This window comes from Electrona antarctica, assembly GCF_951216825.1.
Source record: "Electrona antarctica genome assembly, chromosome: 22".
Taxonomy (NCBI): Eukaryota; Metazoa; Chordata; class Actinopteri; order Myctophiformes; family Myctophidae; genus Electrona; species Electrona antarctica.
The window spans coordinates 37,466,018-37,482,925 of record NC_136805.1 but is presented as its reverse complement, the minus strand read 5'-3'; the positions used below and the strand labels follow the sequence as shown (position 1 = coordinate 37,482,925).

The following is a 16,908-nucleotide window of genomic DNA, read 5'->3' as shown; positions in this document are numbered from 1 at the left end:
TAACTACTGTATAGTGACTGACGGTTTCAATAATTGTACAGTGAAGTAATAAGTATATACTGTACTGGAACATATAAATACTCAAGTACAGTACTTGTGTGTTTTACAGGACTGGTTATGATGTGTTTCACAGGGCTGTGGGGGAAACAACATGGTGTGCATTCATACGGTACACATAGGGGCATGCTGCTACCGTCGTCTGTACAATGATGTGTCGGGTTCAAAATGACAGCCTTCCATAGGGGGAGAGGAAGAGAGGAAGTGTGTGGAGTAATTAAAGTCAACCTAACCTCGCACAACAACACCCACAATCCTCTTTCTTCAGGATCACATCCCCTCGAAGTCGGGGGGAGGGGGGCGGGGTGCACTTGGTTGACTAACCATTTAAAGTACACCCTATATACTTTGTTGTATATATATACCCCCCCAAGCTTTTGCCCCATAGTCGCTGTACCCCCTCCCCTGCACGATTACGACGCATTGCACTGCGACACATAAGTGTGCTTGTGGGTCTGCCCTTTCCACCAAATGTTCACTGATTATGAAATGCCCAGTTGTAGAGTGGGCGGGGGGGGGGAGGGGGTTATAAGGTTCATTGATTAAGATTGTGTAACCCTGTTGTTAGCAGTTATTTGGGGCTCGGCCTGAATTCTATAGGAATATGGGTCATTTCAAAAGGGGCCTAGGGGGCACTACAGTGAGCCTTATTGTCCCACTCTCTCTCTCTCTCTCTCTCTCTCTCTCTCTCTCTCCAGGCTTACAGTCACACAAACAAGCCGGGACACACACATGCACGCTATAGTGCAGTTATTCGTGCACATACAGCACTTGTGTGCACATACTATATGCATGCATGTACATTATGAATACAAATACAGTCAGTAAATGCATGCACATACACAAACAGATAAAGGGGACAGACATGCATGCGCACAAACACGCGCACACGTGCATGCGCACACACACACACACACACACACACACACGCGCACACAACACCCCGTGAGCGGGGCAAAATGCCTGTTTCTCGCTCCTGTTCTGTATTATTTAATCCATTGTGTTGCTTGCCTGGAGAACCCGCTGCCCTCTCTCTCTCTCTCTCTCTTGGTAAAAAAGGAAACGCAACTCCATCCCTCTCACGCCAGCAGCGACACAAAGCCGAGGCGCTGCGACGCTGCGACGGACCGGCCACTGTAGACAGTGGTGGGAAAAGTACTCACGTGTTTTACTTAAGTAAAACAATACTAGTAAAGTTAAAGTAAAAGTACAAAAGTATTGGCATCAAAATTTACTTAAAGTACTAAAAGTTGCAGTACTCATCATGTCTCATTTCAAGTTTCCAAATGTATACAAATGTTTAGAAAATATCATCCAAGTAATCAAAGTAACTAGTAACTAAAGTTTTCAAAGAAATGTAGTGGAGTAAAAGTACACTATTTGCCACTGAGATGTAGTGGAGTAGAAGTAGAAGTACTGGAAATCGAAAACACTTAAGTACTTAAGTAAATGTACTTAAGCCATTTTGGGCGGGAACCCCTTTTGGTGTTTTAAACATTATGTTATAATTTAGCTATTGAAAAATAGCAGATCTACAAGCTCATAGCGCGCCACCGAGTGGCGCGCTACGAGCTTGCAGGTCTGCTATTTTTGAAGAATCGTAAAAATGTGGCGCAAATCTTTGAATATATATTCTTTCAAAATGAATGTTTTTAACTCGGGTCTAAATGAGATAAGTTACCTAGCAATAACTCTGTAAATGTACTCAGTTATTGCTGGTAGCAGAGCCCTGTGACACATTGTGCTATAACAGCTCCTGACAGGGGGACACAGAGGGGGCACAGCGGGCCACGAGGCAGGCCGTCGTTCCAAGGGGACACAGGACAGGCACGGAGGGGTGCATCATGGGAAACAGAAGCACGTGCTCTGGGCTACGGCTGGCATGCTGGGGACGTCCTGCTGAATCTCAACAGTACACTAAGGCCTCACTCAGACCTTTACTGCATTGCTGTATGCTTGTTGGATGAATGTTGTGTAGTGTCATGGCCGCCCCAATGCATTTCCAATGGGAGTCACATGGTTTGACACAACATTTGTGTTGTATGAGGGGGAGGGGCGCAGTCGAAACACAGCCGAAAGCCATACAACAGCTTGTAGTCCAAAATGTGGACTACAAACCATGTGACTTCCATTAGAAATGCATTGGGGCGGCCATGACACTCACAACATTGACAGCGGCCATGACACTCACAACATTCACAATGCAGTAAAGGTCTGAGTGAGGCCTAACACTCAGAACAGGTGCAATCGACCCGCGGAGCTACGTACTGAATGTACGGTCGAAGGATAGTGGAGAGGTCGGTCGAGCCCATAGAGTATATATATAATAGAGACTGAACTGGCGCGAAGCTCCGCCCCCCCAGCTATTCATGTCAGTGGAAGTTGCTCAGTGGCGTTTTGAAGCACCCGGAAGACTGCCGGAAGTCCCTCCCCGGACCTCAACTTTGAGGTCCGGGGTGACGTAGGGCAACCGAGCGCTCAATGTTAAAGCCCAGCTGCACGGGGTTTCCCGGTCATGAATCCACGGGTCCGCCTGTAGTCCCTCCTCCTACCACTAGGACCTAGAGCTTCAACGTTGAATAGCCTCACTGGCCCCTTGGTCGAGCCGTCCCAAAATGTTTTGGACCCATTCATGGTCGATTCTATACAAATGACCTCCTGAAAACCTATGTTTCTATATCAGTGGCTGTATTTTTTTTCCTTCATGTCAAGGACCCCCAAAGTTATCTGTATTTGCCCGCAGTCACCCATCTCAAAATATGTTGTTCCGGGGACCCCAAAGAGGAGTTAAAAACGTTCGATGCAGTGAAAGAATATATATTCAAAGATTTGCACACATTTTCACGATTTTTTTCTATATAGCGCAACTATATAACGCAGAACTCGGTGCCGCGCTATGAGCTTGTAGATCTGCTATTTTTCAATAGCTAAAGTATAAAATAATGGTTAAAGTGGTTAAAAGCGACAGGTGACACAGGTGCGTTCCAGGTCTTAATGGGTAAAATGTGACGCGAGTATATAAGAGAAGCTTTTCGGTTCAGTTCAGTTAATTTTTTGGCAGCATTTCTGTGTCGTGCGCAATGTACTGTACAGCGGCGCAATTTAGGACAAGGCAGGCACAATCTCCAAAAAGTTAATGGTACAAGTTGTCAAGTCCCTCCGGCACCGCAAAGTGTCCGAGTTGCCGAAAAAAAGGGGACAGGGGAGAAGCATGAGAACGCTTACCAACCGAGCCCATATATTCCCGTGGCTCGGGTTGCTTAAATAGATTACACCGTCACATTACAGCACACTTCCAAGGATACATCAATTGACATGGTGTTATGAGCACATTCATACAGCATACCCTCCAACACACACATGTGGCCACTTCACTCACTCACTCACTTTAATATTGAAATGGAGGAAAATATGAATTCGTTTCAACACCAAATTAGAGGAGCCATGATGTCGATCCAGGCCACAGGGGCTGAACCAGTTTAGAAAGCCCGTTTCGATCTAACCAGGGCACACATGCACACACGCACGCACGCACGCACGCACGCACGCACGCACGCACGCACGCACGCACGCACGCACGCACGCACGCACACAGACAAACACATGCGCTTGTGCTGTATACTGTATACAAACCTACACATTAAATCTGAGATGAAGTTCCCTGTTAATGTGACTCGGCGCGCGTTGCTAATAGAATTGGGACTGAATGGATGCGATGATTAGAGCTCACATTAGCTGTAACAGCCCCCTCTAATGCCAAGGCTATTGACTTTATACAACGTTAGTTAACAGTCGCCTTCATTGTTGTTCCGCTATTCACATGTTTTATTCTCCCTGCAAAAGATCCTCACTATATGCCACACGGAGGGGGGGGGGAGAGAGAGAGAGAGAGAGAGAGAGAGAGAGAGAGAGAGAGAACTGGGTTACAAGGGATCAGAGTGAGATAGAGACAGTGAGTTTGTACTGTGTGTGTGTGTGTGTGTGTGTGTGTGTGTGTGTGTGTGTGTGTGTGTGTGTGTGTGTGTGTGTGTGTGTGTGTGTGTGTGTGTGTGTGTGTGTGTGTGTGTGTGTGTGCACGCACATGTATATGCGCGTATGCCCATGTAGTGTGTGTGTGTGTGTGTGTGTGTGTGTGTGTGTGTGTACAGTACACGCATGTAATATCCATGGTCTATTGTCAGGTGTGTGTGTGTGTGTGTGTGTTTACATGATATACATGTGTAAACAGTAACACACGTATATCCTATCCATGGTCTGTGGTCAGACGTGTGTGTGTGTGTGTGTGTGTGTGTGTGTGTGTGTGTGTGTGTGTGTGTGTGTGTGTGTGTGTGTGTGTGTGTGTGTGTGTGTGTGTGTGTGTGTGTGTATCGGGACAGGAAGGCATGCTGTCAAGCTGCACAGGGAAGGAAACGGCCCCTATCAAACAGCAGATGGAGAACAGCATGGGCTAGCACTGTGCATGCGTGCGTGCACGCACACACGCATGCACGCACACACACATGGCCACACGCACACACACACACACACACACACACGAGGTTCATATCTGTCGCATTAACCCATTAAGAATCAGTTAGTTCTCATACTTTCAAGGTTTTGTCAAAAAGAAAAAAATCAAAAATCTCAGATGTACAAGCTTGCAGCGCGGCACGGAGTGACGCACTGTGAGCTTGTAGATCTGCTATTTTTGAATAGCCAACGCAAAACAATCTAAAATGATGTTTTAATGGGTTCATTGGGAATGTGACCCAAATCAAACTCCAAATCCAAATGTCAGCCCGGTTGCAAAATTAACAGGTTTCTCCACAAAAAAAGAGGACGCTTTTACCTTTTACCCTTTTTCACTTTAGAAATGTTTTCACACAAATACCAAGGACAGTCCCTCTGGCTGCGGCAGCTCTGTTGTTTTTCTGCCCTTCCAAACTAAGTATTTATACTTTACATACTGCATAGTGTTCTGCTGTGCAACGCGCGATTCTGTAACCTTCACAATTCCAGTCATTTTTAGTTTGTTTAGGACAGACATGGAATTTTGCAAATACTACTTTAGCATCTCTGCGTGCAGTCCAACATGACTGGGGTTTTAAACCATTTTAAACCATTCAGTGTTTTGAGCATTATGTTATGCTTTAGATATTGAAAAATAGCAGATCTACAAGCTCATAGCGCGGCACCGAGTGCCGCGCTACGAGCTTGTAGGTCTGTTATTTTAAAAAAATCGTGGCGCAAATCATTCAATAATTGCTTCTTATCTGGGGGAAACAACATATTTTCAGATGGGGGTCCGCGGCCAAATACATATAATTCCTAGGGCTCCTTGACATGAGATAGCTTGAGGACCACTGACACAGAGACATCATTTTGCAGAATCGAGCTCGGGTCTTTATGGGTTAAACCGCAACTGCCAGCGCTAATCATACAGCATAATGTCATTTATGTGTTCTGTAGCAGGGTGAAACAAAACACTGGTGACTTTTCAGAAAAGCTTCTCGGGACTATTTGGTATGGCAATACTTCAGACAGAAGTAAACCCTGTGTATTTACACCATGCTGAACCGAGACAGTCGACTCGAGAGGAGTGAGCCTTGCCGAGCCATGAGGCTCAATAGGGGCCAGGAGCCTCTATCTCCTGTTTCCTTAGCGTGAGGCTAGCTTGATGTACAAGTACACCTCCTGGACATGACGTACAAGTAAGTACACCCCCTGGACACGACACTGCACAGGGACTTAGGCCTCACTCAGACCTTTACTGCATTGCTGTATATGCTTGTTGGATGAATGTTGTGTAGTGTCATGGCCGCCCCAATGCATTTCCAATGGGAGTCACATGGTTTGACACAACATTTGTGTTGTATGAGGGGGAGGGGCGCAGTCGAAACACAGCCGAAAGCCATACAACAGCTTGTAGTCCAAAATGTGGACTACAAACCATGTGACTTCCATTGGAAATGCATTGGGGCGGCCATGATATAAGAAAAGTTCTTAATGTTTGGACATTTTTCTTCACCTAAAATGGCATGCCCAACATCGCGTCAGGGTTCATGTTGTTAAACTCTCGGGCCTATAGAGTCTAGGGTAGGGTGACTGAGGAGAACTTGGGGGTGGGGACAATAAATCCATTTGCCTCACAGTGGTGTCCCGTCTACGGTATTTCCACTCCTCTCCGCCCCCCCCCGTCAGGTTTAATAACCCTATCTGCTTGACAATCAGCCCGTCGGCTACTTGCGTTGACAGGATGTGCTCGCCAGCGTACAGCAAACTGTCAACCGACGGCACTGAAACGACAAGCCGTGCACTCTGCAGATGAAGCCCCATCAGATTGCATGCAGTATTAATACACAGTGGTGGAAAAAGTACTCACATTTTTCACTTAAAGCTGCTATAAGCAATAATGTCAAAATTGTAATGACCTTTTTATTTTTTATTATTTTGGTATTCAGGCAGCCAACAATGGGTAGAACGCTCCCAAAATAAATGTAGTCTCTGTGACACATCTAGGGGCCGCAATCTGCATTCAAAGATGTTCCTAGAAGTTTTTTCATTGGTCGAAAAAAACCCGGTCGCAATGACTAACCAATCAGGAAGCAGATAGGCAAATCGACAAAGCTTCTAGGAAAATCTTTGAATGCAGATGAATGCAGATTGCGGCCCCTAGATGTGTCACAGAGACTACAATTTTTTTGGGAGCGTTCTACTCATTGTTGGCTGCCTGAATACCAAAATAATAAAAAATAAAAAGGTCATTCAAATTTTGACATATTATTGCTTATTGCAGCTTTAAGTAAAAGCGTCAATATACGGCAATGTAGAAATAAAAGTCCGGAATTCAAAATGTAGGCTACCTTGTAAATAGCAGATCTACAAGCTCAAGCTTGTAGATCTGCATATAGTGGAGGTGTAGTGGAGTAGAAGTAAAAGTATTGGAAATTGGAAATACTCAAGTGAAGTGCAAATACCTCAAAATTGTACTTAAGCACAGTATTTACACCACTGATAATACGTTTGGGGGCTGTCAATTTGTCATACAGTAGGTAGACTGGAACCCACCTATGCTTTCTAAGGCATAGGCAGCTCCCGGCAGGATCCTAGACGCAGCTGCGCGGCATGAGACTAATTAATTAGAGCGACAGAGAGAGAGAGAGAGGAGTGTGTGTACGTGTGTCAATTTAACAAAGGTGCAGATGATCAGAAATCAGCAGAGAGTGAGCGACGTCTGCGCTACTGTATGCCGAATTGAAGTGGACTCTGTCCCATGCTTTTGTTTTCCTCCCTGGAAATAAAAAACGTCTGGGTTTCCGAGGCTATACAGTAGGTGAGTGGGTAGTAGAGAGAGCCCTTCTGGAAACTAGAACTTTGTCACACACGTTACCGCAGTGAAATTTGTTCTCCGCATTTGACCCATCTCTTGGAGCAGTGAGCCGCAAGCCAAGGAGCGGTGAGCTGCAGCCATGCCGTCCCATGTTTACAGTCCTTAGTATGACCCGGCCGGGGATTGAACGCCGACCTCCCAGTTTCAGGGCAGACACTCTAACCACAAGGCCACTGCCCGTATGTGTGTGTTGAAGTGTCCCCGAGCTATAGAAAAGACACTTAAGGTGCTGTAAGTGATATTTATCTTTTTATGAAAACTAAACAACACCACAATGTTGGTTAAACAGTTCAAACTCTTATATTCTGATCAGTACGCGTCATTTTGTTTGACATTCAGAAGAACAACGCCCCCTAATGGGATGATGTGACGCTCTGCGCTGCAAGACATGTGACGTGATGATCTGTACTGTACATTAACCCATTTAGGCCTGACGTTGAAATGAAAAAAATGTCTTTTTAAAAATGTATTTTTTTCTGAAAAACCTCATGTTTCTATATCAGTGGTTCATGTCAAGGACCCCACAAAGTATATGTAATTGGCCGCCGACCCCCCATCTGAAAATATGTTGTTCCAGGCAGGGACCCCTCCCAGAAGCAAAGATTTGAGTTAAAAACTGAAACTCTAAAAAGAATATATATTCAATGATTTGAGGCACATTTTCACGATAAAAAAAAAAATAGCAGACCTACAAGCTCATAGCGCGCCACTCGGTGGCGCGCTATGAGCTTGTAGATCTGCTATTTTTCAATAGCTAAAGCTATAACATAATGTTAGCTATAACATAATGCTTAAAACACCAAAAGGGGTTCCCGCCCCAAAATCCTCCGTGTTCTTCTTTCACATCACTGTTCCACTTCCCGTTTCTAGGTCTTCTAATCGAGGCGAACACCGACAGCCAAGTAGTGCTGCCAGATTTAGGCTCTATGAAAACAAGCACGAATGAAGCGACTATAGGCCACATATAGGAACATATATAGCCTACAGTACATCGGCTATTTTCAAAATAATCTAGAAACAAAAAGGGGGAAGTGTGGAATATATATATATATTTCTTTTTTGTGGCTTTCGCCTTTATTTTATATTTTTTATGGAGGGACAGACAGTAGGCTGACAGGAAATGGGGAGAGAGATGGGGGGGAAGACATGCAGTAAAGGCCGTCGGGATCGGGAGTCGAACCCGCGGCACACTGCCAGACTGGATTGCCAGTCAAGGTGCCTGGACCACTGAGCCAGTGTGGAATATTTTAACGACACAAATCTGGTACGGAGGTCCCTGGCACAATTTTTTTTCAGACGGGGGTCTGCGGACAAACACATGGACATGTTTGACAACCACTGGTTTAAACAACATAAAGGGTATGCGCGTACGTGACATCATCATCAAACCCGGAAGTTATGCAGGAACGCCTACTGAGTGGCAAAAAAAAACTACTTTCTGGCCTTGACAGCATCCATCCGAACAGAAGACTTGAAGATTTGATTGCATTAAACGTTGATAAACAACATTAAACTCACTTTGTCACTCATTTTGCCACTCGATTTGCCATTCACTTTATGAATGTGCATATCCCCTATTCCAAAAAAATGGAAGCAAGCCCAAATACGCAACTAGACTTTGAAAATGAGCCCAAAAGATTGCAACCCGCAACTACCGACATTTACATGTGAACCTTACAGAAAGAAACGAGCCAAAAGTCGCTTCTAAAAGGCAACACTGACAACAAGATAATGAAGGTCCTCCACAATGAGGAAGTGAGTAAAAGCCCAAGCTTTCACAGGAATTGTGATGAGCAACACAAAAGACCATGGGAGACGAAGAGCTGTGAAACGCTCATTTTCCACTAGATAATAGGCTAGCATGTGTCACTACGGAAGAAACACATGAGTTTCTGTATCTCTGAATTCAGAGGTTTTCCATCACATCATGTGAAAAGGGTCATTGTGAGAAGAAGAAACAGTCGTAATTGGAAGATAAAAAAACCGCACAATTAAGATGTTATTTTATTCACTGGCTGAAATGGGGCTTGCATATTTCAGCTGACTACACAGAGGAGGAGTCTCGGGAAGGTTGATTGCTATAGTTAGAAAACCAAATGGACCCTTTGGCAGGTCTAACTCTGAGAGCGTACAAATCCGGGTCCATTTGTGTATTACACGCTCAAGAGTTAAATTAAACGGTGTGTAGAGTATACTATAGCACAGGGGTCCTCAATAGGCGGACTGCAGTCCACGACCGGACCGCGGACCACCTCTCTGTGGACCCTGGGCAAAAAAAAAAGTGTTCTTTGTGCCAACACAATACCTCTCATTTGCTGTGAATTTTTGGAGGGGAATATTTGTGAAACATTTTATTTCCATACTCTGCACCCCAGTATTGGTTGGTTGGGAGGGGATCCGATTTGTATAAGCTTGCCTTGGTGTGACTGTACTAAAAAATATAGAGCCCCACTCTCCGCTGGCCGCTGCGTGGCCCGCGCTGCGTGGCATGGGACCGGACCTTCAGCATTTCTAGTTGAGGACCCCTGCTATAGCACATGAAAACAACAGTACATTTTCCTTACCTGGATGAGTGTGTTGATTCAGTGTATGCTCATTCTCAGATCCATAACAGCGGTTCAGTTTGGTACAGGCTGTGGGTCCAGTGGTCACATTGCTCTGAGCTGGGGGTGGGTGTGTGTGTGGGGTGGTGGTGGTGGTGTGGCGGTCGTAGGAGAGAGAGGGGTCTGGTCTGGCAGCCCTCAGGAGATGCAGAGAGAGGGGTGGTCTCTCTGGATCCAGACAGCGGTGGCTCTCAGATCCCACAGTGCCTCACATCCATCCAGCCGGCCCAGCCAGTCAGCCAGCCATTCACAGTCTCTCTAAAAGCAGCAGCGTTGGTCGTATAATTAAATACACGCACTCACCACCTTTTGAGAGGAAAACAGACAGAATGGGGGGGGGGGGGGGGGGGGGGGGGGGGAGAGAGAGGTGAGACATTAATCCATTTTGTCCTGAGATCAGATTCAAAAAATGTCTTCTACATCCTGACAGTTTTCTGAAAAAGCTATGTTTCTATGTCAGTCGTTCTTTGATTTTTCAAAAATAGCAGACCTACAAGCTCGTAGCGCGCCACTCGGTGGCGCGCTATGAGCTTGTAGATCTGCTATTTTTCAATAGCTAAAGCATAACATAATGTAACACCAAAAGGGGTTCCCGCCCAAAATGGGTTAATGCCGCATGCAACACATTTAATCATGCAGGCCATTAAAAAGAGCGAGTGTGAGGAGAAGGTGTGAGAACGAAGGAAGGGGGGGTTGTGCTGTCTCTTTTGGCTACACAGCGTAAAAATGGCAGCCTGGAAACCAGATGAATCTGCCAGTGCGAAAAATGGATTTAATAATAATAATAGCCATAAAAACGGACCCGTCCAATTTTTTTTTTTCAGAATCAAAGCTGCAGCTCCATGCACTTAAAATTATATGATAGTGTGTACGTTATTAAACGGTGCATTGCATCCATACAGCGCTTTTATGTATGAGTGCTTTACAATGTGCATTACACAACGACCTCTGAACTCCACGTCCCCACGCGCTCCCTCAGGTCAAGCACTGCCAACCAACTGGAACCCCCACAAGTCCAACAAGCGAGGGTGACAGGGCCTTCGCAGTGGCCGCCCCTTCACTGTGGAACTCACTCCCAGCTCACATAAGAGCTGCCCCCACCTTCGAAACGTTCAAAAGCACACTCAAAACCCACCTTTAAGGTGGTTGCACACTGGATGCGTTTTTCAGAAACGTTTTTTCCGTCAGTTTTCTGAAAAACGCGTCCAGTGTGCAGGGACTTTTAGTTTCTTGTTTTTAACCTTTTTTAACTTTTTTATCTAGTTTATTTTTTAAAAAAAAACTGCGACTTTGAGTACCTTGAAAAGCGCTATATAAATTGTATGTATTATTATAACGATATGGCAGCGTAAATGCAATGCAATGCAAAGCGCCAACCTGCTCATCGGGAGCAGTTACGGGTTCAGTGTCTTGCTCAAGGACACTTCAACATAAAATGGTAAATGGTGCATTTATATAGCGCCTTTATCCAAGGCGCTTTACATAGATTGTGCATCAATTCACCCATTCACAAACACACACACACACACACATTCATACACTGATGGCGGCGGAAACCATGCAAGGCACCAACCAGCACATCGGGAGCAATTAGGGGTTCAGTGTCAAGGACACTTCGACACTAACTCTGGGGGAGCCCGGGTTCGAACTGGCAACCTTGCGATTACTAATCCAGCCACTCTACCCCTGAGCCACCGCCGCCCAGGGCGAGCCGCCGGGGATGATCAAACCGGGAATCGTCCATTTCCCTAAGCGTCCCTTCCACCTCCTTAGCCACTGCCGCCCCAATTATTATAATATAACTACATCTGCTGCAGTGGTTGGAGGGGGTCCCCCTCCCCCTCACTCATCCATTGAGCCATATATAGACGGGTATAGGACACACTGGCTTGTTGAGAAAGCAGTACCGCCTGAACCTCATGAGCCCCAGCTCACCCCCAGCCGAGCTATATAGCGGGGACCGCCTCGAGTCTTGTCGTCTGATGGGAAGGTAATTCAGGTAGGACATGAAACATGTGCTTTGCGTCTTTATAATTAATACTCTGCATTTTGCCGTGTAATTGACTGTTAACAGGGACTAGAATGATGAGTCCCCAGCCAGAGAGAGAGGGAGGGAGGGAGGGAGAGAGCGAGAGAGAGAGAGAGAGAGAGAGAGAGGTGTAATCTAAGCAGTCATTAGAGACCCAGGTGGAGTAATGAAACACCTTTAATCAGGTTCCGCTTCATGGATAATAATAATGCCATTCGTGCGCACGTGTACGCACGTACGCACGCACCATGGAGAAGGAAAGATAATCTTCATAAAGTAATGCACTAAGCCGGTAAGCCTTTTGTCTAAATTAGGGTTATATGACACTTTGTCTAAACAACACGTTACGTTACAAATTGTTTCAAAGCCACTTAACCCATTAAGACACGAGGCCGATTCTACAAATGAATCGGTACTTCTCACACTTTCAAGATGTTACAAAAATGGCATAACGTATTTTTTAACGTTGAATAGCCAACGCCGAAATCTAAAATGACACATGATGATCTGACTTTAAAGGGTTAAACAAAACCTCGTATTCTTTAGTAAAGTCTCAACTGTACTTGGTTAGACTGGTTCACCGCCGCCGCCCACACCAAATCACTTTGACAAAAACTGCCGATTTACAAGCTCAAGCTTCAAGTGGATAACAGAATGGAAACTACAAAAAAGTGCCCCTTGGGGCACAGGTCTCCACCAGGCCAGGTCAGGTTGTGGCCTCCTGGTGGCGCTATAATAGGCCAATGTGAAAAGGGTGCCATTTCTTCTTACGCCTTGGATGGTAATTGGATGATTTGAGTCATTTTGTTCCAAAAATGTGTTTTGCAAAAATCCACCTGTTGGTGGCGCTAAAACAGGCCAATGTGAAAAGGGTGGGATATATTCCTCAGCCTAGTAGGAAAGTCCGTGAAAGATTGCACGTAAATTGCACGTTGCGTTCATGATTTGAGGCTTTTTGTTTCAAAGGGGCCAATCCTGCAGACTTTGAAAGCCAATGTTAGCCAATTAGGATGGAATATGAAATATCAGACAGATCCGTCTTGAGTAATATCAACAAATGTGTTTTCCAAAAGTCAGCCTCCTGGTGGCGCTATAACAGGCCGTTCTGGAAAACTTGGGGCAGAAGTTCATCGTTGGCATCCAGGGAGTGTGTGTGCAAAATTTGGCATCGACCGGGTTAACTGTGTATACACAGACGGACGGACGGATTATTCAGATTTTGAAGGCTTCCCTAAGGTTTTACAGTGCCTTTATTTATTTTTTTGCATATTTTTTTCTTTTTGCATCAGACCAATTAAAAGCGCCTGGAGGGGGCTCGAAGCGGCACACTGTCAAATCCGGAGTGTTAATTTAACTATACAGCAAAGTGTTACATTTACACGCTCTCTGAGTTACGAGTGAATAAAATGAACACCGAGGATTTTACGAGTGGCACACAAAGGCACTTGACCATGGAAGCCCTTTATGTTAATAATATTTTTGATATTTTTATAATCAGAGGCATGGGATTAGGCCTCCCAAATCCACTAGACACAGCCTCACAGCAGGGTGCGTGTGTTTTATCCAGACTAACCCCGTTTAATAAGTAAAGCATTTAGCTTCACACTCATTTGGAAATCTGCTGAATGGCGAGAAAAATGAAAAAGAAAATGAAAAAAAGAGCATATTATATCATCCTCAGATGTGGGGGCTGCATGGTCTTTCACCAAGCCTCAGTGAGTTTCATAAAGCTACATACATATTTTAGCATGATTCCCTCAAAAGTGTCCCAGACACCACACACAGTATATGACTGAATAATTTCCTCCACCCCGGGGAATTTGATGCACTGTCTGCAGAAATCCTGCAGTGCTCATGTTACTTACAGGGTCAACTTGGAATCTTTCTGACTTGCATTATGTTATGCTTTAGCTATTGAAAAATAGCAGATCTACAAGCTCATAGCGCGCCACCGAGTGGCGCGCTACGAGCTTGTAGGTCTGCTATTTTTGAAAAATCAAAGAACGACTGACATATAAACATAGCTTTTTCAGAAAACTGTCAGGATGTAGAAGACATTTTTAGAATCTGATCTCAGGTAAAAAATAAATGGGTTAAAATCTGGATGCTGTTGATGGATGTTGTATAGCAGCAAGCCTACAAGCCCAGCGGATCTCCTACTAAACAAATGGCGGTTCTAATCACACACAGGTTATTTTGGAAGGTTGAGGTACAGTAAGGCCTAATACTGTACATAGCAGTGGTCCTCAACCTGTGGCGGTCAGTAACCCCCAGGGGGGTCCCACGGTCCCCACATGATCTTTTCGGGGGGTCCCCCAGATGACAGTAAAGTCACAATTTAAGGACTACCCATTTAGGCCTGAGGCCGATTCTAAAAACGCCTCTAAATCCTGACCTAAGTTTTCTGGAAAAACTTCAAATATTGATATAGCAGCATCAAATCTTTTACATTTTTGAATACTGTACATACTGTACAGAACCCCAAAATGGGTTCCCGGCCTGAGGGGGTAAAACACCAAAAGGGGTTCCCGCCCAGAATGGGTTAAGACCATTGCAATGCCTATACACACCATTTCTTGTTTAGTGTGGTATGTGTCTCGTCTGCTCCGAACGATCAGGTTTGAAGAATCACCCACATGACCAAACCAAACTCTATCGTATTGTACTGTACCGTACAGGAGATTGTGTGATACACAGCACGCCATCTTACCCGCTGTCAGCGAGCGACCTGCTATAGTACAACTCAACCCCCTTCTCTACAATGCCCTGTGAGAGAGAGAGAGTCAGAGAGAGAGAGAGAGAAAATGGGGGCAAGCTGGCTAGAGCACAATTTATCTACCTGCATGGGAATGACACTGTGTAGCCACAGAGTCTCAGAGTATAAGCATTCAGACTGGTTTCCATGACAACGACGGGCATGCAGTCTAGCCAGGCGAGGAGGAGGAGGAGGAGAGAGAGAGGGGGGTGGGGTGGTGTGGGGGGGTACTGGGTAGGGGTCTTTGTGCGAGGGGTCTCTCTTCTTTACTCTCATTACACTTCTTTCTCCCGGGAGCTGCTGCTGCTGCTGCTGCGTGGAATAAATGGACACGTTGGTTCGCCCCCCCCCCCCACCCCTTTTTTCTTTTTTCCCCCGGTGAAAACACGCCGTCCGCCGTGCGATGCACGGACATGCCCCGTGTGACATCTCGGAAAATTAGGTGTCATGCCGGCGGGGATTTCCATGACAGCCAAATAACCCGTTAAAACCGGGAAAGAAACGTGTGTATAAACCACTTTCAGCATATTGTGCACTTGGGCTATTATAAAAAACAAACAGCAGATCTACGCACTCGTAGTTGAGCTTGCTTTTTTATATTGAAAATGTGTGCAAATCTTTGAAAGCAAACGTTGTTTAACTCGGATATTTGCTCCTGGGCGAGTCCCTGGAACAACATGTTATCAAGATGGGGGTCGGCGGTCTAATGACATTGTCATGCCATTTTGGGGGGTGCTCGACATGAAAAACGTTTGAGAACCACTGATATATAGGCCTCAATGGGATAATGGCACTGGTGGCGAGACAAAGTCTCACAGGCCCAGCCAGCAGCAGCAGCAGCAGCAGAGAAAGAGAAACAGAGATACTAACAGACACGAGACCCCTATATTTAATGATGATATCATCCCACATAATACCGTAGCTATAGTATATAATATATCCGTCTTTCCTTGGCGAGCTGGAGGCGTGTATAATTCAAATTCAAACAATAACCTCATGGTCGGTGAAATAACATCAAGAAGAGGCCCCGGCGGCGCGGCGGCAGTGTGGGATTACATCAAGCTACATTATTTGAGGCTGATAAAAAAAAAAGATAACAATATATAAAAAAAGAAAACACACACACACTACCACCCGTTGTCTCTGTGTAATCCAGACGGGACCTCATTTACTTTGGGATTAACCAACGGCTCTACATGTCTGCTGCTTCCCACCCAAACACGACAAACTGCGAGGGATCGCCATGCATGACAACATCAGAGAGAGAGAGAGAGAGAGAGAGAGAGAGAGAGAGAGAGAGAGAGAGAGAGAGAGAGAGAGGAAGTATAACCTATAAAAACTGCACATGAAAGCCCAGCCACCCTACGCCTTCTATGAGCTTCATGTGTGCAGAATGTGGTGGTTGTGTTCTTTCGTACGTGTGTGTGTGTGTGTGTGTGTGTGTGTGTGTGTGTGTGTGTGTGTGTGTGTGTGTGTGTGTGTGTGTGTGTGTGTGTGTGTGTGTGTGTGTGTGTGTGTGCAACAAGCTCTGATCCAATTATAAGGGTCGCTGGACACGCCTCCTCCTCGAGGGCCTTCGCTTTTGACCGGATCGCTCCGTCAAACCGCCTGGGTCAATATGGCAACGGTAGAGAGAGAGAGAGAGAGAGAGAGAGGTGTGGGAGTTCATAGAGTGAAGTGATCCATGCAAACACACACACACACACACACACACACACACACACACACACACACACACACACACACACACACACACACACACACACACACACACACACACACACACACACACACACACACACACACACACACACACACACACACACACACACACACACACACACACACACACACACACACACCTACAGAAGATGGCTTGTGGTATCTTGGAAGCAAGTATATGTGGTATCTTGCTGGCATTCTCCAAGGCGACACACTTGCCCCGTTTCCATTTATTATGTTCTTCGTATGTCAGTTGATACTATCAATGATAAGGGCTACCAACTAAACCCTAGGAGAAGCTCTCGTCATCCTGCTAAATACCTAACAGACACTGACTTCGCTGATGACATCGCGCTCATCAGTCAATCATTGG

The 16,908-nt window shown here is 45.6% G+C and overlaps 1 protein-coding gene across 4 annotated transcripts in view; it reads right to left on the bottom strand.

The window, feature by feature from the left end:
* Positions 1-16,908, bottom strand: part of LOC306914704 (receptor-type tyrosine-protein phosphatase epsilon-like) — a 113,647-nt gene that overhangs the window by 52,618 nt on the left and 44,121 nt on the right. For all 4 annotated transcript variants that reach the window (XM_079491870.1, XM_079491871.1, XM_079491872.1 and 1 more), the window contains exon 2: positions 9,991-10,335. The gene's annotated coding sequence lies outside the window, so the exon portion shown is untranslated. The remainder of the gene's footprint in view (positions 1-9,990; positions 10,336-16,908) is intronic.